Raw genomic sequence first — 25111 nt, forward strand, 5'->3', positions numbered from 1 at the left:
TCCTCTTTGGGTGACTTCAGGCACATCCAAGAGGGCCGGGTCCAGGTTCCAGGCAAGGTTCCCTTGGGCCAGCAGTGAGGCCAAAGGTCAAAGAGAGACGCCAAATTCTCAGCCGTGGGAGGGATGGTGAGCGTGGGTCAGAGAGGGAGAACCTGGATCGGGCCAGGCAGGGAAGAGGGGGCAAGCTCCTGATGTGGTCCACAGTGCCAGGCGATGGTCAGGACAGGACTCTCAGTGAAGACCCTGACCATCGTCAGGGTACCAAAGGCCACTTTGGAGCAGTCCCAGCTCCCTACCAGGCAGGAAGGAATATGGCCTTCTTGGCATGTGAATATCTCTAAGAGATCCCGCCCTCTTTTCCCTAAATTTTCAGCTCCTTCAAGGAGGAGGGCTGAATGGCACACAAACGTTGAGAGCTACACCTGCCTCCTCTCATAAGAAAATATTTGCTAGCCATACAGATGCATTTATATGAGCTATTAAGATAGGCTGTAGGAAACCTCGCCACATTTCTGTCTCTCTCGCTGATCCTTTGGAATTTACTTTTGTAAATGAGAAGCTCCTGGAAAGGTCACGCCATGGGTTACGGGAGAGCTTGCATGCAGCGTTTCTGTGAGTGCCTGCTGTGCCAGGCACTGAGGACACCAGGGAGCAGGTGGGAATCAGTGTCTTGCCTCTGCCCTCTGTCTCCGTCACCCCACCGAGCACATCTGCATTTGATTTCATCCAAGAGTATGTTTGGAACCAACGATTAATCTGTTTGGAACAAGGTTCCAGGTTCTCCCTCTCTGACCCACGCTCACCATCCCTCCCACGGCTGAGAATTTAAATAAATAATTGGCACAAAGAGGTTAAGTAACTTGCCCAAGGTCACCCAGGTGTAAGGGTGGAGCCAGGTTCACACCTAAGAGGTCTGTTCTTAAAGGCGCTGATATGGGTCTCTCAGAATTTCAGGGACTTGCAAAGGGGCCCAGGAGTGCATATGAGGAGCAGGTAGCTCTGGCGGGGGGTCCACTGAGGAGGTGCTTCTGAGCCTGACTTCGAAGGATGGGAAAGAACAGAGAGTCCATAAATGCAATCCCATGTGATAAGTGAGGAGGCCAGATGGGAAGTGGAGATGTAGCCAAGTCATGAAGGATCAACCGAGGTCTCGCTTCTCCAAGTGTGGTCCAAGAACCAGCAGCATGGGTGTCACCAGAGTTCACCAGCAATGCAGGCTCTCAGGCCCCACCCAGGCCTGCTAGATCCAGACCTTATTTTAACAAGGTCCCAAGGAATTCGGATGATGTTTCAGAAGCACAGCATTAGGAGTTTGGCTTTCCTCCTGCAGGCAGTGGGAGCCATGGATAGTGGTAGAGTAAAGTAGGAAGAAGGCTCTACGAGGACCTCAGACATGGAGCTCAGCCAAGGGAGACGTGGGGAGGATCTCCCCTGAGAGATGGCCTAAGAGCAGGCAGAGCTGCTGATCATCTGGCTCCAAAGACAACCCCTCTCCTCCAAAACTTGAAGCAGCAGAGGAAAAGAGGGCTGACTGCTGGGTGTGTGCAGTGGCTGGAAGCTAGGCTTGCTAGGGGCCCGGGCAGCCGGCAGCTCCCGGTCACAGCATTTGCTCCATGTTTCCAATGACATGGATGGCCCGTGAAGGGGACTGGGTGGCTTGGGGGAGCTGGCAGGACCACCGAGGTGGTGGGCAGCTACTCCAGGGTCAGGAACCTTTGCAACTTCAGGTTTATGAGACAATTGAAGGCTAGATTGCTGTGTGACCTGGGGCACATGTCTAAACCTCTCTGGACCTCAGCTTCCTCACCTGCAGAATGGAAATAATAAAAGTACCCAGCCCCTAGGGCTGAGGAGACCATATATTAATGAATTAGAAAGCATTCATCCATCTGTTTTCCTGCCAACACTGTGAAAGAGACCAGAGAGGCAGAAATTCAAGGTCAGATGCACTCAGGTTCAAATCCCAGTTCTGCCACCCGCAAGCTGTGTGATTCTGGGCCAGTCACTCTGAATGGGCCTCTACTTCTCCATCCATGAGGAGTGAGAGGCAGAGACCTTGGAAGGACTTTGCAGCCTGTGACTGCCCAGCACACACTCATGATCTCTTCCCCACACGGGGCCAGCCCTGTAGAGCCCTTCTTGGTGTCTCTTAATGGGGCACCACTGGCACCACTGTTAGGACATCCTCTGGTGTGCTAGGCTAACCCTCATGCTGAAGGACCCCTGGCAGTGCCAGCCAACCAAGGAGCAGTGGCCACTGCGGTTGGGAACCAAGAAACCCCACGCGGCATAGATAGGAAAACCGACACCCAGAGAGGGCTGTGTCTTTGGCGCCCCCACCAATGCCAAGCAGAGGCCTGAACCCTGGCCTCTATCCTTCCTTCAGGCCCCAGAGCTAAGTCCATCGTAATCACAGGCAAGCTCTGCCCCGAGCCCACCAGCGGCTCTGACTGACAGCCGGAAATGAAGTCTGGGTGCAGAGATGGCAATTCGAGGAGAGAGAGATAAACCCTTTATTGCTGCCCAGTCGCTTCTTCCTCCCTCTCTCCTCGCACCACCCTGGAGGTCGGGCCAGGGCAAATGCTCCCCTGCCTGGTGGTGAAACTTTTCTATAAGGTGGGCACCATCATCCCCATTTCACAGATGGGGAAACTAAGACCCGTTCTGTGATTCCACCAGCCACAGGCAAGGGGCACTAGGTGACCCTCTCTTAAGGGGTACTGTTTGGCTGTGGACCTCACTTCAGTCAAGCTGCCCCACATCTCCACCTATCCCAGTGCCTCTCATCTGAATTCAGGACAAGCTGGCTTGTGCCACACCCTTGGGCCTCTCCCAGACTGACACCTGCCAGTTCCCAGCGTCCCTCACTGCCCACAGCCCTCCTCCAGTCCTGGAGAGCAAGGGGGCATGCAAGGCCAAGCGGTCTCAGGTGACTGCAAGAGCACAGCCTGACAGACTAGGGAAGGGGAGACCTCCAGGATGTGAGAGGAACCCAGCTGATGGTGGAGCAGAAACTCTGTGCCAAGCTTCGTTTTCAGCACTTTACACTTGCTTGATCTTTTCATCCCTTCAACATCCCCGCTTCAGAGATGAGGAAACAGGGGCCCAGAGAGGTGCAATCACTTGCTCTTAGACACACACCGTGAGGGTGAGCTGGGATTGGAACCCAGGCCCTCCTGATGCCATCTACGCAAACACCCCCCACCCAGAGCTTCCTGAGAAGTGCCCACACAGAAATCTTTCACCAGCCCATCCATGTGCACATGGATACAGGAAGAACAGAGGGACGGTGGGGCGGGGGTCCCAAGCTGCTGCTCACACAGGACCTACTCTGTGCCGACAATGTTACACGTGATGTCAGAACACCAGTGTCTAGTGCAGAAGGGCCTATTCCCAAAGAGGATCAACTAGGAGCCCAGAAAACAAGAGGTCAAGAGTCGGGGCCTCGGAGAAATCAGGGCAAGCTGCCTGGTGGAGGTGACATCTAAGATAAGCCTTGAGAAACAAAGGAACCAGACACTCGAAGATGAGGTGGGAAGAGCATTCCAGGTAGAGGGGACAGCCTGGGCAAAGGGTGGGGGGTGGTAGAAATGTGCACTGTATGTGTAGGAAAAGGCACCAATCAGCACGGCTGGTGTCAGAGGGCCCCAAAAGAGCAGGTGGGCTGGATAGGCAAGTGGGGCTGGGTCCCAAAGACAGATGTCTGCTTCAGAGGAGGGAATATACCGAATGGGGCATTCTTGGCACTGTGGCCGCCATGCGAACGACATTTAAGGAGGAGCGCTCTCCGGAGCCCCCTCTAATGAGATGATGGGAGGGTGGGCTACGCACAGGACCTGTGCAGTGGCATGGGGACTGAACTATCAGGTGAAGCTCTGGGGCCTCTGCCCACCAGAGTCTGATTACAGTGACTCCCCCTTGTGGCTGGAGAATGACGAGCTTTGGGAGGGGCAGGCACAGCCCTCTTTCTCTGCCCTCTAGTGCCTGAGTGGAGTGGATGTTCCATGGCATCCTCAGTGCTATTCAGGAAGAATCACTGGGAGTAGTGCCAGGTTCAGCCTGATGGTTAACACTGCCTAGAATCCTACCTTCTACCCTCTAGGTCAAGCGTTACCCTTTGCTTAAGTGCAAATGCCCCAGATTAAAAGGAAAGAGACTAACATTTATAGAGTGCCTACTGAGTACCTACTACTTTATGTGTAATCTTTCAAAAGCCCTGCTAATCCCATTTTACAGAGAAGAGACTGGGGCCCAGAGAGAAGAGGCTTGGCCAAGGCCTCCAGCTAGGATGGGCTGAGGGTCAGATAATTGGAATAAGGTGCTCCCTCCTGGGTCCTTTATATGGGCTCTTCCCTCTGCCTGAAGCTCTCTTCCTCGCGCTCATCCTTTGAGCCCAACATAAACATTGTCTCCACCAAGAAGCCCACCCTGACTACACTAGGTGGGTCCCCTTTACTTTCTCACAGTCTTTCTTCCGACGCATTTGGCTCACCTGTTCTTTTCCACTAAATGGTGGACCCTCAACTGTCTTGTTCATTGATTTTGACCTTATGCCGAGGGTTGGGCCTTGCGCACAGTAAACGCTAAATTAAGTGTTTGCTGAATGAATGAATGAGAAATCAATGATGAATACACATAATCTCTGGATGGGTATATTGGAAATAATTCATCGCCTCTAACACTTCAATCTGATGCAGAAAATCCTTTCTGCTGTCTGGTACAGCTTGGACACAAATGGGGAGATCACCTCATGAGTAGTTCACTTTATTCCTAATCAGCTGTGAGGGATGAGAGTCACTCTGATATCCTGAGCTGGAGCCTGCCTCCCTGTGGCTCCCCCAGGACCCCTGCCCCAGTACCACCCTACATAGTCTCAGCGGCTGTGTCTGGTGCAAGGTCACATGGCCTTTGAGCTCTGGCTGGAGAGGCCACAGCTCAGAGTCTGGATGTAGCTTCAGTGGGGACTCGCCAGCTCTCCTCCCATCCTGAGGGCCTCTCCTCAGTGTGTGGCTGGAAAGAGCAGGTGGCCATTCATCCCATTTGTCTATGGCAGAGCTCTTATGTGTGTCTTTAATTCCCCAAGCTTTCAGCATGCTTAATGGTGGCGCTTGCGTCAGGCCCACGAGCCTGGGATAATCTCTTCTTCTTACAGATAAGGAAACTGGAGCTCAGAGGGTAGGCGAATGAGGAAATCAGGTGTCTGGCTCCAAAGCCTTAATCACAGTCCTCGAAGGAGCTTTGTGTGATGGTCCCATCTGATTTTGCGCCCTCCTAGTGGGCCTGAATATTGAAAGAGAACCCTGGGGTTGTGGACTAATGATGGAAGTTCAGGTAGTGTGATAATTTGGGAAGGCCCATCCAAGGACCCCACACAGCCCAGCTCAGAACCTACGGGTGAGATCCAGGCAGTGGGCCCCTCCAATGAAGGGGTGTGTGTGGGAGCGGGGGGCTCTGCAGGGTTCGGGGTGGAGCCTGGCAGAGGCCACTTGCTTGAGAACAAGGCTTGACCCTGAGATTTCTGGGCCAGTGCCTGCTGCCTGACAGCTGAGGCACCCATGTTCCATGGCATCCTCAGTGCTATTCAGGAAGAATCATTGGAATGTTGCCAACTGATGTCCAGAACCACCCTGCCCGCCTCTCTGGCCTCATCTCTCCTCGCCTCCTCAATGCTGAACACCCCGAGGCCACTCGTACCTCCCAGCCTTCACGCTCATGCTCCCCACAGGAAAGCAGTCTCCCTAATCCCTCACCTGCCTGGCCAAATCCTGCAAGTGCTCCAAGATTGGCCCACTGTCCCTTCCCCCAGGAAGCCTTCCCTGATCCTCCAGCTGGTCGATGCCTCATCCGAGTCCCCAAAGCCCTCAGGTAGCCCTCAGTTCTGCTTTTGTCAACTCACCAGATGTCCCCTCTTCCTTGCCCATCTTCGCCCAGATAAGCCTGATACCAAAGTGGTGATAAACATTCTAGTCTGCCCCTGCCAGCCTGTTAGCATCCCCTCCTCCAGTAGCAGCACCATGGGGGCCTTAGAGGGGCCCTGGATTCAAGTCCTGACTCCACTCCTGACTAGCTGGGTGACCTTGAGCAAAACTGTAGAATAGGGGCACATGTGTAGGCTAGGGTAGGAGTAGGACCTGTGGTCTCTGGGGGCTGCTTCGGCTCCACCCTCAGCCAGCCTGGGACCCCCTCACCTCAGCCTCCAGCTTGGGCTCCAAATGATCCCCGGCTATTTCCAAACCTCAGACCTTCCTCAACAGACCCATTCTGCAAATGGGGCACCGAGACTCAGCGAGGGGCAGAGACCTTCCCCAAGGTCACCTGCGGGGACTCCAGCCGCCCAAGTTGTATGGCTGTGCGAGTTTGCCACGTATGTGCCTTCCCTCCTCACCCGCCCACCTGCCCACACATCTGCTTATGAGTCACCGCCACCTTGGCCAAGACAGCAAAATTCGGGGGCTGGAGAGACAAGGTCAGCCCAAGGGGAGTGAGTGGGCAGATGCGGGGAGCCCAGGAGGAGGCTTCCAGCCACGGGATTGCAGAGCAGCGGGGGAAGACGGGACACAGAAGGTAAACTGAGGCCAGGAGAGTCAAGGACCTGCGCAAAGACCACAGAGAGTAAGGTCAGCCTCGGTCTCCTGTCTGATGGACATTCTTTCTGCTCCACTAGGCCACCTCTCCAGAGAGGGAGATGGGGCCAGCGCCTTCACAATTATGTGGGCAATTAAGACAGGCAGATGGTCCCGCTGGACTGAACATTCAAGCTGACAAATGGAGGCAACGCTGAGGCATTAGCTGACAAGATCAGCGCTGGTTCTCCTGGGTGAGACAGGCGAGGAGAATGTGCTGTCCTGACATTCACTCAGAGCGTGTACCTGGAATTAGCGAGGGGCCCGGCTTATCTGCCTGCTCTGTCCTGTCAGACTTCCCCAGACCCGGGCTCTACTCTGGGCTCTGCCCTGGGAGAGGGACACAGACAGGCTGGGGCATGGACAGAAGCAGTGACCATGTGTGGAGGGGTGAGAGACCCCGAGAAGTGGGGCCGCTCAGCCTGGAGGAGGGCCTGGGCGGGGGAGACCTTATCATTCTCTCTGTAGGGCTGTCCTGGGACAGGGGGAGCAGAGCAAGGGCAGAGGACCCTAAGGGAGCCTGAAGAAGACAGAATTGTAGCCGCACACTGAGAATGCAACAGAGGGGTCTCCTGTTCCTAACTGGGGAGACCAGATAACTGACCACTGAGGAATGTCCTGTGCTGAGGACGTTTGGGCTTGGAAGTGAGGCTGCTTGGGGAGGCTCTGACTCCGCCACTTTCTTTCTCTCTGTGTGACTTTGTAAAGTCCCTTCCTCTGTGAGTTTCCCCACCTGCAAAATGGGGCAAATTCTTTCACAGCTCACAGCGCTGTTTGCGAGGAAGAGAAAGTTTATATGAAGTACTTAGCACAGCACCTAGCATACAGCGAGTGCTCGATAAATGCTTGGGGAACAAAGAATAGGTCCAGAGGTTCGTTCCAGGCTACTGGGATTCCAGGAGCAATTTCAAAGGTTAGAGTTTATCCCTGGCTCCTTGGTAAAGAAAGAAATGGCATAGCTGATCTGAACTCCTGGGGCTTGTGCGTCGAGAGAGGCAGAGGCGTGGGAGCACTGGGGGAAGGGACCGGTTTCCCCCTTGGGAGTCAGATCTGAGACCCCCTTGCAGCTGCTGCAGTGTGAAAAATGCCAGGAGCCGGATGTGGAGGCGAGACAGAGACAGAGTAGAACCTCATTATGGAGGGAGGGAAGGAGTAAATAATTCATCATAGACGTGCTCCCCAGAGCGGGTGGGAGGACGAAGCCGGGGGAGGGGGCACAGCGCAGCCTCTCCCCATGCCCAGGAGGCCCCATGCAGCCCGCAGGAGAGGTTCCTATCTTAATAATCTTGTTATCTCTAAAGCTGCTCATCGTACCTCTAACACATCCACTTTTCCAACTCTGGCCTGGGAGGTGAGGGATAGGCCCCTGCCCAGAACCTCCCTGAGCTCATCTCTCCCACCCTCCCCTTCACCCTCGCTGCTCTAACCTTGCCAGGAACACCCAACATATTCAGAGCCCGGGAACTTCGCACAGGCGGTGGCTTTTGCCAGCTACATTCTTCCCCTTGAGAGCCGCATGGCTCCCAACCTCATCTCCATCAGAGTTTGTTTTAATGTCACCTTCTCAGGGTGGCCTCCCCTGAACACCCCGTTTAAAACCTCACCCCACTACCCACACACCCTCTCCCTCTCCCCGCTTTACCTTCCTCCTGGCATGCCTCCACCCGCCACTTTTTTTTAACTTATCTTGCTCCTTCACTGTCATTCCTAGAATGTCAGCTTCAGGAGGGTAAGGATCTATATTATTCTTGTTCCCTGTTGTACCTCCAGGGTCTGCAGCAGTATCTGGCACATAATAGGTACTCAGATATCTGCTGAAGGAGCGAATGGCTCAGTGTATTCTGCTGCCTCAGCATCTATGGATTCTGCCCACCCCATAGCCTATGTCCTCATTTTTCACCTAGCACTTTAAAAACTCAGTTGTCCTTGCAGCCACCCAGTGAGGAAGATTCCAACAATTTACAGCCAGGAAAACGGAGGCCCAGAGAGGTAAAGCCACTTGCCCCAGTTGCACAGCTGGGATTTACACCTGGGAGTTGGCTCCAGGACCTATGCTCTGCACATCCTGCCCCGTTCACATCAACACACATGAAATTAAATCCCTCACCCCTTGAATTGAGTGTGACCATTTTATGCCCCCTGGAAGCCAAAGAGTAGCCCTTTGGGAGGAAGACACAGTGACCTCAGAGTGTCTGTGTCCTCTGCAGGCACAGGGGGTACAGCACATGGGTGTTGGAGTCAGGCTCTCCCCTCTTCAGGCCTTTGTTTCCTCACTGTCCAGATGCGGACAATGACAATGACAATGTCAGGACTGTCTGGGGTCAGCCTAGGGTGTGAACTGGGCGTCCAGCACTGCAGAGGTGCTCCCATCTCTGTGCACACACAGAGGTGTTCCTGTTACATCTTGAAACCAGGATCAAAATCGGGGGAGCTGAGCCAGGACTGAATGCTCCCTTCCTCCAGCCCCCCGGCTCCGGCTTGGGCAGGGCGTGCTGCTCCTGAATTTGAGCAAAACCTCGAATACCAGTCTAGGGCACATAGGAGGGGTCTCGGGTGGCCATGCAGACCAGGGACCCCACCCCAAGGAATCACAGGGTGAGGAACTTCAGGGTCCTACCCAGATAAGATGGAAAATGGAAGAGCCTATTTAAAAATATGGTCTGGAAGTGGGGAGGTGTTTCCTCTGTCTTCTCTTCCAATCTCTTAAATTCTTCTCCCATGAGCTTTCGTATTTTCACAAACGGAAATAGGCTCACTGTCTGGGCAAAGGAGTTCACATGCCTGAAGGAATGGAGAGTGTCATCGCACAGCGTACCCTCAGTCAGGGCATGCTCCCTTCTGTTTTCTTGCTGGTCTCAGACCCGATCACCCTGGGGTCAGTGGTACGTGCATGGGGAGGGGTGGGGAGAGGGGGGCTCTGAGAAGAAGAGGAAGCAAATTGCTGGGCCTCTGATTGGAAGTTGGAATTCAAAATTACCAAGTATCTACTGTGTGCCAGGCCCTGCCCCAGTCTTTCTGAATCATCTTTGCAGTCTCGGGAAGGTGGCTTTTCTTGAGTCCATTTTATCAATGAGGAAACTGAGGTTCTGAGTGGGCCACACAGGGAGTAAGAGCCAGGGGTAGGATTTGAATCCAGGTTTGTTGAGGACAATTCAAGCACTTCCTGAATCTCCACAGGGGCAGAACCTGGTCCACAACAGCATTTAGTTGGCTGTTCTCCAAACTCTGAAGAAGCTCAAACTGGAGCAGCCCTGGATGTGTCTGTGCATCCCTCCAGCCTGGGAGAAGCCCACTGGGTTCTCAGGGTCTGTGGACCTGCGTGGGACAACAGCCTTGATGGGGGTGGGGGCTCCTCCCTTGGGGGAGGTCCAAACACAGGAGTCCCTAGAAAGCAACAAGGGAAACCCTGCTCCTGATACTCTTCAGGCTTCGGCTTCTCTGTCCCTACGGAAGGGGCTTCCAGGGACCTTCAGCATGTCAGACCACCGGCTGCTGTGGGCCAGTGCAAAGCCTAGTGTCCTCTGTCACGCCAAGAGCCCTTCTACCCTTTGACCTCTTCTGAGGTAGCCCTTCCCTATGTAGGACTCTTAGAGTCTAGAAAATGCTCATGGCAGTCATGAGAGCTGGTGTGAGAGCCTCTGTATGTCAGCTGTGTGGCCTTGGGCAAGTTACTTAACCTCTCTGTGCCTCGGTTTCCCCCTCTGCACAATCAGAATAAAGATGGAACCAACCTTGCGGGGCTGTTGTGAGGAGTTAATGAGTTAATACATTGCCTGGCGTACAGTGGCACTGAACTAATGTCAGTTACTCTTGTTATTATCAGTACGATTATTCTTAGTTCTGAGGCCTGAAGCACAGACTGTTATCCCACCACCTCCCCCACTCCCTCTAAGTTATACATGGGGAGATGGCAGCGCAGGTTTTGCCTGTGGCCGCACAGCCTGGCGGGGCTTCTCCCTCACCCAGAGCCCCGTCCTGGGACCCTCTTAGGAGCTGGACATATGTCCAGGGATGGAACCCTGCATATATCAGACTCAGCATAGACTCAGTCTCACCCTTGTCCCTCTTGAGTCGACTCCCCACACAAAGCCCCCACCCTCCACATACACACACATGCATGCACGAAGGACCCCTGCTGGCTCAGCCGACCCAGGCTGTTCCATGCACTGAACAGGGAGGGAAGAAAAGGCCATCAGAGACATGCCACGTGAGGGGGGCGATGAAGGAGGCTGTGGCACAGAAAAAGAGGGATGGAAACACACACACAGGGACAGAGAGAAACGCAGAGCGGGGGAGGGAGGGAGCAACAATGAGAGAGGGACAGTAAGACAGAAAGAGCAGGAAAGAGAGAGAGAGAGAAGGAGGAGGAGGAGGAGGAGGAGAGGGTGAATAGCAGACAAAGAGAGACAGTAATATACGAAGAAATAAAGAGACGGAAGCAGAAAGATGGACAGAGAGTTAGAGAGAGACAGACAAAAGGATGGCCAGAAAGACAGAGAGAGGGACTGAAGAAAGCAGAGAGAGATGGAGAGATGGAGAAGGCAGCAGGAGACTACAGCTGGGGCAGAGAATTCAAACACACACACGGATTCAGAAAGAGACCCAGAACTGAAGAGAAACCCAAACAGCACAAGAGACAAGGTCGAGGCAAAGCGGGGAGAGACAGGGCAGGGAGGGGAGGCCCAGGCAGGAGGTCCCCCTGGGCCCCTCAGCCTCCCTCCAGACGCAGGTCCAGCCACCCAGCCCCTGGGCGGGCAGCGGGGTCTGCCCAGTGCCCGTTCCCCGCAGTACCTTTGGGCCGCCGCCTCACCACGCCCAGCCGCCACTTGAGCGACACAGCCAGCATCGCCCCCTCCAGCCCTCAAGGCCCAGGGCCAGGGTCAGCCCTGCCCTTGGCCGGGGCGCTCCTGGAGCCCAGCACTCCTCTGCGCTCCGGAGGAGCCGCCTGAGCTAACTGGCAGAGGCTGGGCGCTCCCTGCCCCCGCCCTCTCTGAGTTGCTAAAATAGATAATCCTCCCTGGAGCCAGCGGTGGTGGCATCCGTGGCGGCAAGCCCTTTCTCCACTGTAGTCCCAGCTGGAAGTGTAGCTCCGGGGTGTTCCGGACCCTGTGGCAAATCTTCACACGCCTCTGCCTCCACCCCACCCCCAAGTCCTCTTTCTCCCCAAAATCCTTACCTTGCCCATCCCTTCTTCTGTCAAAATCTACCAATCCCACCTCCCTCCTTCCCTAGGCCGGGCTGTTGGAAGCCCCCAGGCCTTTGGATTTGCAAGGTCTTTCACCTGGAATGTCCTTCCTCTCTGGCTCCATTGAACTTCTCTGCCTGGGAATGTTTGGTCAGCCTTCAGAGATCCCTGTTTGCTGAAAGTCCCTGCCTGCTGGGTCTCAATAATGCTTTACATACTAGGTGGAGATAGTCTACCCATCTTCAAACCTGGGAGCACCCAGACAAGGACAGGGCCTACCTGTCCTGTGTCCCCTGCAGTCAGCACAGGCATTTGATGGGGTCATCAGTGTTGAACGATGAGACCTAGGCCCTGCCCCCTCACTTCTAACCTCTACAGTTATCTTCATTCGTGGGATAACCAGAGAATCCTCCCGACTGGCTGGTTGGGTGGAGTCGATGGGACTACATGGGAGTGTTCCAGGCGTTCAGCGAGAACTCAGTAAGTGCATCCCTTCCTCTTGCTGAACAGAAAAGTTCCAACTTAGCAAACAGAGTGAGAGGAGAAATCAGAGAACACCAGTGCTTGGCGCCGGGAAGACCTGGGTGAATTCTGACTCGGCCTGCTCCCTAAGCCTCAGTTTCTTTATCTGAATAATGGGGCTAACAGTTCTTGTCTCTCACATAGTGAGGGCTGTATGAGATCATGTGCCTAGAGTGCTCAGTTGAGTCTAGCACATAGTAGGGCTCAATACATCATAAGTTACAGCTATTAATATTGTGATTATTCTGCATGAGCCCAACCCCAGTGTGTGAGTGGAGATGGGAGGTCCAGCAAGGTATTGGCCTCGCTGAGGTTAGACAGGAAAGTCAGGAATCCAGTGCTATCTGAGAATATCTCGTTTAAGCCTCACAGTGCACCAGGAGGGTCCTAGCGTCATCCTCATTTTCCATATGAGGAAACTGAGGCTCAGGCACGAAATGCCCCCAAGCTCACATAGCATGCAATTGGCAAAGCAGGGTCTCAGGTGCCAGCTATCAGACTATGCCACCGCCACATCCAGACCACAGAGAAGCCCTTGTAAAAAATATAATAATCCTACTGCGTGCCTGGCTCTGGGCTGAGCACCCTGCCACTTAGACCAGGGAGGTGAAGCTGCTTGCGGGGGGTCATGCAGACTGTCAAGGGCAGAGCTGGAGTGAGAGTCTGAGTCCAAAGCAGGGGGCTCTAGCCAAAAAAAGGTGGCTCCCCACTTCAGTCTTTGGTGCGAAGACAGGGTATAGGTGGTCTCCATCACCAGCCGAAATGGACATGTAGAAAGTACAGCAATAAATAAGGCTGCACAGGTAGGTGGAGCTCAGGCCTCTGGGTGTGGGAGATCCAGTGGCCTGGCCTAGAGGAGGGTTTCCTGTCACCAGTTTACCCTGGAGGATGCAAATGTCCCAGATCCCACAGGTGAGCATATCCCCAGGGCAAGATCCGCACATAGAAAGGTGGGTCAGCCCACAAAGGGATCCACACCAGCCTCTACCCCTCCATTCTAGTTTTCCCATTCCTGCCTCAGCTTCAAAAAACCCCAGAGACCCTAGTTGCTGCCACCCCCACCAGCTTCCAGAAACAAATTAGCATCTCATCAGACATGCCTTTAATCTCTTCCTCCAGGCCCTTTCTTCCGGAGGGGCCAAGTGGTGACATTTCTGCCTCCCAGCTATGCTGATGTAAGTAAGACAGAAACCTCAGGGATGGGGGCAGATCTCTCTTAAGCACTCTCCAGGCTACGGGAGGGAGAGGACCAGAATCATCCATCCCTCATTCACTTATTCAACAAATATTTATTAAGCGTCTTCCGTATGCCAGGCACAGAGGCACAGCCACGAATAAAACCAAGCCTTCATAATGCTGATATTCTAGTAGGGAAGATAGAAGAAATGACAAATGTAATAAGTAGATGTTCAGTATGTTAGGGGGTGAAACATGCTAGAAATAAATGGAGCAGGGAGAGGTATATCAGAGTACAGAGGGAGATGTTGCCCATTACAAAGGTGGGTGGTCTCCCAAGAACCCAGACTGTGGTCCCTAAATACCTCTTCCCCGGGACTCCTCAGAGAAATGGCTGATTCCAGGACCAGGGTAGGTAAAACACAGCATGAGCCTGGAACATCTTGTGGTGCCAAAAGTAAGGAAAGACTCAAAGTCTGTTGTGGGAATGTCGGAAGGACACAGAAGCCAGCCTGAGGGGGCTCCCACTGGCCAAATGTGGGACAATTCGAACATCAAAAAATAATAATGACTATAAAACTATAAAAATTCATGTGTTCATAATTCTCAAAAATAATCTCACGGGCCCCTTTGGAGGTAGGTAAGGCACCACCTCCTTATTCTGTAAACAGAAAATGAAAGTAAACAACGAAGCATCTATCCTGTCTGAATAGTATTTTAGGGGAATCTAATAAGGGAAAGTCGGTCTTTACAGAAAAACCACAGCAAATAAGTGCAGAGGAAATAGTGGAATTAGAAAACCACCTTTTAGCAGTCATAATGACATGAAGGATCTGGGATTGGCCATCAACGGAGGGTTGAAAAGGACCAAGAGATGGAGGGATCAGGCAGACGGCACTCGAATCCCTGGATGGATCCTTGCATCGCCAAAAGTGTAACATTCTGGCATATGTGCCGCCTGATAGGATGTGGAAAGGAGCCTGCAGCACCACTCGTGATGTATTCGTGCCTACGAAATTGGACCTGAATCAAATCCAGCTTTAGACCCACACACCAGTGGACAGAAAGTACAGGGAGACAGAAGAACGTATTAAATGACACCACGGGGCCATTCCACAGGCTCCGCCCAAATTAGTTCAGCAAACATTTTAAAACATTAAATTATCTTTCTGTGTTCAAAAAAAAAAAAAAACCTTATCTGCCAACAAATAATTAGAGTGAAAACAAAAAAGAAGAGATTGTTATAGATTAAAAGAGACTTCGGAGACCCATCAACCAAATGCAACACGAGGACCTTAGCTAGATTCCGATTTGAATAAAGAAGTGCGAAAAGACTTTTCGCGGGAGACAAGAGGGGGAAACCGTACAAGGATTGGGTATGAGATGATATGAAGGAATTATAGCTAATTCACTTGAGTTGATGCTATTATTGTAATTGTATTTAAGATTAAGTCCATCTGCTGGAGATACAGGTGAAACACAAAAAGTCTGAGATTTCCCCTTAAAATGCTTCAGGGGTATACTTATGTTATGCGTGCCGTTTAGAAGTAAATAAAGTCTTGAAAAATAAACTAAAAATAAACACGGGGGTCATAAAAGTCCTCCACGAGAAGGTAACATTTGACGAAAGGCTGAAAAGTGGGAGGAAGCCATGGTGGGCGAGGGGGCTGGGGAGCGATGCTTCAGCCGGGATGGAGTGGAGCAGGCCTGGGTGTCCAAGGAGGAGGAAGGATGAGCGGAGGGAGTGGGGGATGTAAAGCAGGGCTTCCTAAGGACTCTGGCTTTTCCTCTGAGGGGAGCAGAGCCATTGCAGCACGTGGAGCAGAGGAAGGATGTGGTCTGATCTGTGGTTTAACACCATTCTCTGGCTGCTGGAGGAAGACTATGGGGTGGGGGCGGTGGGGGCTGCACAAGGCTGGAGAACATGGTCACTGGACTGGGGGTAGAGGCAGAGGAGGTGGGAGGAATCTGGTGTCTTTAAGGTCCAGCCACCTCCCTCTGCCAGGGGTAAATGTTTGCAAGATGGCTGATGTACCTTTCTCTGAGGCAGCGGCATGAGCTCTGGGGTCAAAAAGGCCTTGATTCAGATGCCACTCTGGGCCTCAGTTTCCCTGTTGGTAAAATGAAGGTAATGATTAAGAACTCCGATCATCATTAGGCTGCTCTATGGAGACAATGGAGGTGAAAATGTCCTGCAAACTGGTAAGGGCTGTGCATGTGTTCCCAAAAGCGATACAGCCTTTATTGGGCACCTGCTACGTGCCAGGCATGGAGCTCAGGGCTCTACAGGCATCAAGCCTCACCTTAACACAGGTGACATCACCTGGGGAGCTTAAAACAACTAAATACTGAATGAGAACATTGCTGGATTTTACCCAACTAAGCTAGTTGACTAGAATCACTGCCTCATTGCTACCCTGTCATGAATTTCAGACACTGTTGTTCAGAGATAGAAAGTAATGGCTCCAGCATCACACAGCTTCCTAGTGGCAGAGGAGGGATTTTCAACACAATCCAGTCCCTCTACCTTCTCCAGAACCCCTCAACCCTTCCGAGGCCAAGAGTCAGCATGCAGCTCCGTGGGAGGCACAAACCCTGCTGGGGGAAACAGCTCATCCATCTGATGGTTCCAAGATATTTCTGAGCCAAGAAAGAAAATGCCACCAAGCATTTTCAGCATGGGCCAGGGTAGTTGTCGGACAGGTGCACCAACAGGCCACGTGCCAGGAAACAGGTGGCACGCCTGTTAATATTCCTGGCACTGCCTTCATAGTGCCATAATTAGGTGCAAAATGCCTGGGCAGGCACCATTAATGAGTATGCAGATTAAATTGTGGGGCACTTGAGCAGAAGGGACAGAAATGTTATAATTATGGCTCCCATGTCTCACAGGGGCAGTGGCTTGGCCAGGGACCCCCCATGCCAGGTACTTTCATAAAGTAGATAAATGTCACCCAGGCACTGGGGGTTGTGACAGCTTCAGGAAGTAATGCAAGTCTGGGACCTGCAAGGGCTCTGTGAACAAGACCTGTCTTCTGTGTCGGGCATTGGCTTTCAGATTGCAGGTTTTCCTCTGAAAAATGGGGATTAAATAACTTTTATTAAGTGAGACTCTGCAGTAGACACTATTCCCAGGCTTTGTACACATTAACCCTCTCTGTCACCCCATGAAGTGATGACTAAAATTAGCCTCACGTTACGAATGTGGAGAACAAGGCTCAAGGAGCAGAGCAAAGGGCCAAGGTCACAGGGATCTGAGCCTGAACCCCAGCAGGCTGGCTTCAAGCCCATACTTGTACCCACTCTGCTGTTTCTCAACAGACGCCTCTGTTGTGGTCTTCATGCGTGCGTGTGGGTGGGTGTGATTAAATACAGCAAATGTGGCATAATGAGCAGCAGGAATACAGCACAACTTCCGGCGCTGCTGGTCTCTGTGCCCTTCCACCTTGTTTTCTGCCATGTGGCCGTCCCCACAGGCTGGACAGCCAAGGTGCCCTGCACTGAGAGGCAGATCAGCGCAGGGCCCTCCTGGGTTCGGACCAGCTGTGCGACCACGGGGGCTCCACCACCCCGTTGGCATCATGGGAGCATCCACCTGACATTTCAGGTGGCTAGGAAGGTTCACCCAGGATCGACGTGGGAACTGGTATCGTATCCAAGTTCTGCCCTTGGCACCAGCCAGCAAGACCTTTATTTGGGAACTGGATAACAGCCCAAGAAGGCACATAAGATTGAAATCCTGTAGCCTCAGAATGTTAGTCTCACCAGCCCCAGGATAGTAGATTCAGACCACAGAGTATTCATTATGGGACCACACCGCACTGGGTTCTGACCACAGACCATTAGAACCGTAGCAGAGAGTGCCAGAATTACAGACATAGCAGCCACAGTGCTGAGTGGACCCAAGCCACAAGTCAACAGATTCAGGGTGGGGATGGAGCAGAGGGATTAGCATCATGGGACCCCGGGCCATGTCCAAAGGGACAGTATGAGTCATTGGTCCTTGCCAAGCAGACTGCAATCTCCCCAAATGTCCTCTTTGTAGCCTCTAACTCCTTCAACTTTGTCCTCAACCCCACTAAATTCCTCTTCCCAAAGCTCTGGGGGAGAGTCATGTGGCCACTATGTGATCAGGGACAAGTCCTTGCCTCCTCTTCAGCTTCCTTTCAGCTCCCTTTCAGCTTCCCCACTGAGGTTTGACCCTTTCTAAGGGCCAACTCAACTCCAATAATCTGTGAAATAATCACATCACTCTTCTCTCCTGCCCTACAACCTTCTTTGGCTCCCAAAGGACCTCGCTTGAATGAATAAATGGATGAATGAATGAGGAATGCCCCTGAAGTGTGACCAGTGCTTTATCTGACTCATCTCCCATGCCCTTGAATCTCAGCCTCTGTTTTAGGTCCCCTAGAAAACCAGGTCTTTCCACCCTTCTTTTACCACATGGCCTCTTCCTTGGAAGGCCCTCTTCCCCACCTCCCTAAATTCCCTTGACTCTCTCAGACCAGTAATAGGTCACCTCCCCCAGGAAGCCCTTGCTAACTCCTCAGGCCCTGGCTAACTTTTCTCTTCACACTGCTGGACCAACTGTACACTCCTCAGCACCCCACTGCGACCTCCTCTGCACTGTCCAGCTGTCGGCATCATTTGCCTGGACAGCAGCAGCACCCTCCTCACTGGTCTCCCTGCCTCAACCTCACTCTCTGTAACCTACCTTTCTATGGCAGTCAGAAATCAGACATCATCATTTCCCTGCTTATACCCTCCCATGGCTCCTGGGACACTCTAGATAAAACCCAAATATCTCACAAGGCCAACAAGGTCCCATGTGATCAGTCCCTGGTGACCTTCCCTCTCTTCACACTGGCCTCCTCCTTATTTCAACCACAGGGCCTTTGTACCTGCTGTGCCTTGGGCTTGGAGCCCCGCCCTCCGGCTGTCTGTGTGGTTCCTCCTCTGCTCTCTCCTTTAGGTCCTCATTCAAAAATCATCTCCTCCGTGACCATGGAAAGGTGCAGACCTCACTCCCTAGCACCTCATCGCCGTCCCTGCTTTATATTTTCCTCAGCATTTATCATCTGACAAACAATTTTTTACTTGTATTTCTTATTAATTGTCTGTCTGCCCCACTGGAATGTCAGCTCTGTCAGGGTAGGGACCACGATTATCTTGTGCCCAGTCACAACATACAGTAGGTGGTCAACAAGTTCTGGTTCAGCGAGAGACCTGAGTCACACCCCGTCTTGAGGCATTTTCTTACTCTTTGCTAGCTGTCGGTCCTGCCCCTGAGGCCAGGGGGGCTCTTGATTCATTCCTCTTGGTTTCCCTCTTAGTTTGGGGGCAGATATTTGCTTGAAGTAACTCACCAATGGTTATAGAGTTAGGATTTGAATCCAGGACCTTTAGTTCCAAGCACCCTTTTGAGCTGTTTCTGGGTACTAAAAAAATCTCTACCAAATCTTCTTTGGAGGAAGAGGGCAAGCCCCTGAGAGGAACCCTGGCCACAAGTCATTCAAAGTCCCCTGCCACCATGTTTGTGGGTTCCAGCTGAGTGAAGCCACCCATCCATCATGGCTAGACTTAATGAGGCTATTAACTTCCAGGGCCTTCCCTGGGGATACTGTGTGCCTCTGGGCTGCAGTGTCACATGACATCCCAGGAATCTGAAGAGGCGGCAAGAGATTCAGGCTGATGCCACTCCAGAGATAAGGAACACTTGGGGTCAGAGTGAGGTCACCACTCATGAGGGGCTCTTTTTGTCCTCAAACCAGCGTCTGCCTGAGGTTTGGGCAGCAGAAGCATTGAGAGAAAAAATAATAATGATGACAGGGGCGACAATCCAGTACCATTTATTCCCAGATCCCATGCATTCATTCGTACCCCGTCATTCATTCACTCACTCACCAAGTAGCTGCTGAGCATCTCCTTCGCTCCAGCAGTAGATACAACCTGTAGCACTTACATTCTAGTAGGGGAAGGAGACAATAAACAGAATAAATATGCAATATAATATAGATCGAAAGAAGTACATTGAAGGAAAATCAAGTGTGTGGGGGAGGGGGCCTCTCTGATCAATCTTTACACAAATGAAGGAAGTGGGGGACTTAGCCATGCATATCTCTGAGCCAGGAAGAGCGTGCAGGCAGTGCAAAGGCCCCAAGGCAGGACTGTGCCTGGGGTGTTTGAGAATCAGCAAGGAGGCCAGTGTGGCCAGAGCTGAGTGAGCGACAGAGTACATGTCACAGAGGAAGACCACAGAAGGCTGGGTCGGCTGCAGTGAGGACTTTAGCTTTCCAGCTGAGGGAGGTAGGAGCCATGGGAGGATGTTAAGCAGAGGAGGGATGTGATCTGACTTAGGTTTTAACCGGATCCCCTCTGGCTGCTGGGGAAAAACAGACTGTGGGAGGTGAGGATGGAAGAGGCCACTGCAACCATGCACGCAAGAGATGGTGGGGGATCCAAGACACGTTTTAAAGAAAAGTGGTGACTCTACAGATACACGCGACCCTGTGAGGTCGGGAGAAGTACACCCCGTTTACAGAAGAGAAAACAAGGCTCGGAGAGGTTAAGTTACTTGCCCAATGTCACACAGCAAGGAAATGTCAGAGTGGGATTATAACCCAGGCCATCTGGCTCCAAAGCCTGTGCGCTCTCATCATGATGGCCATGAGGGTCTCCCTGGGGCTCATGTCTGACTTTCACAGTAAGAGGTCCAGTGTATGAAATAGGAAAAGGAGCACCTCCAACTCATCACTAGCCTGGGATTCAGCTACAAAGCAAAGCTGGGACGGGGTCCAGAGGGATGCTTGTGTAGGAAGCAGGGAGAAATGAGACAGGTGAGAGCATGAGAGGAAGCAGCTGGGGACATAATCCCAGCTTCCTAGGGCTGTTTGGGAAGTGCGCACTCTGCCCCGTGAGGAGGCAGTGGAGAGCAGGGTGCAATCAGACATTGGGGCTCCCATTCCCAACTCTGTCCTACACTAGCTGTGTGACCTTCAGTGTGTCACTTAACTCTCTCTGTACCTCAATTTCCTCACCTACTGAATGGGGCTATTGTGGGGGTAAACGCGTAGAAAGTGCTGGCACAGCAGATAGCAGGGGTGGTACATTCAGCTGTTAGGGCCACCAGGATCACAGGCAGGAGACACAACAAAGCCTCCTCACTCTGCTCTGGCTGTCCCCACTATCCTGCCTTTGGGCCTTTCCCTCACACCCAATTTCCCTCTTCTGCAGTGGACTCAGGGCCTCCTTCCTGTCATTAATTCAGGAATGACAGCCATGACCGAGAGTCAGGCCTGCCTGCTTGGAATTCAACTTCAGGGGAAGAAGATTAACACTTCTTCAGTAACTGGGAGATTCACTAAATGACTTGTGGCTGAGGGCTGGATTCTCGGAATCTTGCTGTGCCAGAGAGAGCTTCGGATCCAACTGCACCCCACACATTTTACAGATGGGAAAACTGAGGCCCAGGAGGGAAGGGCTATCTTCTGAGCCATCGGACCCTCAGCGTCTGGTTCCCACTCTCCTAACCTGGGGGAGTCCCTGGTGCCAGAGGCTTAGGGGATCCAGGCAGAGTAACGGTGTTGGCCAGCCAGGATGGACAGGGCCTGCTGGGCCACACAAAACCCTCTGGTTGCTGGATCATGGGAGACCCAGGGGTCCTGGAGGAGAGGCCTGGAGACATTCTGGGAGAAGAGGATTTGGGAAGTAATTCCATATTTTCACACCCAGAGGGCTTCCTCCACCCCTTCTCACTGCACATTTGGATCTCCTTCCTTGGGTCAGGCTCTGAGTTGTGTTCTTTCTACATGTATTCCCTTTAGATCCTAAGACCACCCTAAAAGGTTGGTGTTTATAGTTAAAATAACCATCACAGAGGAGAAATCACTTGCCCGTAGGTCACAGAGATGGTAAGTGCAAGAGTCAGGAGCTGAGCCCTGACCAGCTGGTGGCAAAGCCTGAGCTCGGGCTGCTTCAGCCTCTGCTGTATGAATTCTCTTTCTGGAGCATCGCCTCCCAGGGTCTCTGCCTCTGGATCCCCCCACCAGGTGCTGTTGGCCAGGCTCTGCTTCCAAATGTCATGGAAGCAAACTCAGCCCTGATAGCTGGCTGCAGACCTCCCCTCAAGGAGGAGGCAGATTTGGGGAAATAACTAATCAGAGGGCATGTGAGAGCTGGTGGGTCAGGGAAGCCAGGGCGGCAGGGGGAGGTGGCTCTCCTGAGAAGGTCAGAGGGGTTGGGGAGTGAGGAGGAGCTGAGAAGAGATTACGCCTCATGTTTATTTATGTCATGGAGACTTTGGGCCAGGTCCCATTCTAAGCACTTCATGTATACCCACTTAACCCTCACAAAAACCTTTGCCACACATACTATTATTATCCCCATTTTACAGATCAGGAAACTGAGGCTCAGAGAGATGAAGTGTCTTGCTCGAAGTCACCCAACTAGAAAGTGGTCTTAGCCAGGAATTGAACCCAGGCTGTCTGGCTCCAGCATCCATGCAGAGAAAGAGAGGCTTGAGGCAATGGGGTAAAGCTAAGGAGAAGGACTTTTAAGGACAAGGGTGTCGGACATTCAATTAGAAGATGTTTGAGTTTGTGCAATGAAACCCGCTCCACCGCTTCCTCCTGGCTAGCATCTTAGTCAAGACTGCTGTTCCTCACCACTCTTCCTTGGGGCTTACGTGCCCCAGCCTGACCCCAGATGGGCATCATAGGACAGAGACCACCCATGTGAGTCAGGGATGTGACCCTTACATTAAAGCAGCAGCAACAGGAGGTCAGAGTCAGGGGGCTGGGCGGGGGCGGGGGTGCTGCCCCAGGTGCAAAAATATCTCGGAGGGTGTTTGGGCTGCTTGGGGCCTGGATTGGGGGCACTGGGGCAATTACATCCTCAGCCAGATTAAGAGTGGACCTGGGCCTGTCTTTGAACTATTTCTCATTGAACAGCAACAGATAAATTCAGAAGCTGAGAATAAACAGAGACTATTACAGCAATTTGACATTTCCACAACATCCAAGTGCCTGATCAGTGGCTTATATTGTTCATGACTTTGTTGTTTTATTTCACTTTTCAATAATTCATCGCTAATGTATTTTTCACATGCATCAGTCTCCAATAGGGTGAAAATAATAAGAAAATACTGGCCCTTCACCCAATAGTCTGAGAAGCACTGATTTAGAGGAACCAAGTGACAAGCTGGTGCCCGGCCTGATGTATAATTCAATATAATATAAAGCTGTAAAATAAAAGTTGAGCTTTCAAAATGACACAAAACTTTAAAGTGTACTGAAATGGAAGTAAGTTTTTTAAGATCAGGGTTTCTCAACTTCTAATACTATTGACATTTTAGACCAGATAATTCTTTGCTGTGAAGGGCTGTCCTGCACATCACAGAATATTCAACAGCATCCATCTAGTGGCATCCTCTACCGCTAGATGCCAACACACCCACTCCCCAGTTTTAACAACCAAAAATGCCTCCAGACATTGTCAAATGTCCCCTAGGGGGAAAATCACCCCCGATTGAGAAGTTCTGGCTTAGATGTTCCAATTGTGTGCTTGTGTATGTACGTGTGTGTGTGCATGCGTGTTTGTGTGTGTGTTTTACCCCTGGCCCACCTTCCTCATTCACATGGCCAGCCTGCCTGGCCCCAGTAGATATCTGAGTTTGCAACCCCTGGTGCCACCCATTACTCTTAAGGGGGTAGCCTGTTGGACGTCCCCTCCCTAAAGCTGGTGCATGGAAGAGGACTGGTCTAAGAAGGTCACCATAGGAACTAGGGGACCCTCGGAGCTGCAGTGCACACAGGATGTGAAGCTGCCTGCAATGCCTCCTATTGCCACCTCACTCCTAGAGCATGAAGGGCAGTGGGTAAGATCAGCAGCTGGACAAAAATCAGGGCCTCCAGCCAGAGGCAAGGAACATAGCGTCTGAAGAACAACAGGTTGCAACTGAGAAAAGCTGAATGGCTGTTTGGCAGGGTGGCTGGTGGAGCAGAAGCTCCTAACGGGGAATATCGGGAAGCACACAGCTTGTTCAAACCATAGATATCTGTTCCTGACCCTGGGGAGACTGGTTCAGAATGACCTGGCAGGGCCCAGGCTCTGTATTTCTAAAGCTTACTAGGTAATTTTGATGCACAGCAAGAGTGCATCAGAGTCTCCTGGAAAGCTTGATAAAAATATAAATGCATGGAAAAAAAAGAAGGTCTGACAATATCAAGTATTGGAGAGGATGTGGAGCAAACTGCTGGTGCTAATGTAAGATGGTACTACTTTGGAAAGGAGTTTGGCAGTGTCTACGGCAATTTTAAAATATGCATATTCCAAAATATACCTCAATAAAGCTGTTAAAAATATGCATATGCCCTATGGTCTGGCAATTGCACTTGAAGATATATACCCAACAGAAATGTGTGCACCTGGCTACCAGAAGGCATATTCAGGAATATTCACAATAGCATTATCCATAAGAGTCAAAAATTGGAAATAACCCAGAAGTTCATCAATAGTATAACAGATGACAGATGAATGAAAATTGTGGTCTATTCATGCAATAGGTTACTACACAGCAGTGAAAAAAAAAAAAATGCACCACTGCTACACACAACACAATAGATGGATCTCAAAAACATGGTATGGAGTGAAAAAAGATGCATGGAGACGAATAATCACTATTAGATTCCATTATGTGAAGTTCAAGAACAGGTAAAAACAAATTTTATGGTGTGTGATATATACACAACAGAAACACCAGGAAGAAAAACAAGAGATCACCCAAAATATCAGGACGGCGGCTACCTTTGGGTGGAGGGAGGAGATACGATTTGAGATGAACCCATGGGGAACTCGTAAGGGGCTAGCAACGTTCTATGTCTTAACCAAGGTGGTTACGAGGATGTTCACTTTTCATTATTCCTTATACTACACGTCTCTGTTATACCCACATGGATATTTTACGATTTCAAATAAAAGGCGAGAAATGTGTTTCTGTCCCACTCCCAGCAATGCTGATTCCTCAGGGTTGGGCTGGGGCCTAGGGATGAGCATTTCAAACATGCCCCCCAACACACATACACCCCCACAGGAGATTCTGATTCCAAAAATCCTGAGACCATACCAGGGTCTAAGACATCTGCGGAGCACATGCCAAGGTAAAAAGGCCAGAAAGCCAGCCCCTAGTTGGCCAGCCCCACCTCCACAGCAAGCTGGGCCATCACTGGTTTTCCGTGGTGAGTAGTCCGAGAACTAAGAGCTGAGAGGCCACCAGCACAGCGCCTGGCCCACAGGAGGTCCTGCCGATGTGGTGTCCAAGTAAATGGCCCTGTGGGCTGCTTGGTTTATCAGGAGTGGTCTTGGGCTTAAGGAAGGAATTTCTAGACGGCCACTCTAGATGCAAGGAACACTGGACAAGAGGGTGGGGTGAAGTCATTGGTCACTGAAATCCTATTACAGGGGGGCTGGCAGCTTGTTGCAGTCAGGCTGGGCCAACAGCCCTTCAAGGAAAACAAAAAGGATGGGGAGAAAGCAATTAAAGGCTATCATCAGGATGTAGCTGATGTCTGCTGGGGCATCTGCTAAGGCTGTTGTCTCTCCAGAGTGC

Source organism: Pteropus medius, unplaced genomic scaffold (assembly GCF_902729225.1).
Source record: "Pteropus medius unplaced genomic scaffold, Ma_sr-lr_union100, whole genome shotgun sequence".
Taxonomy (NCBI): domain Eukaryota; kingdom Metazoa; phylum Chordata; class Mammalia; order Chiroptera; family Pteropodidae; genus Pteropus; species Pteropus medius.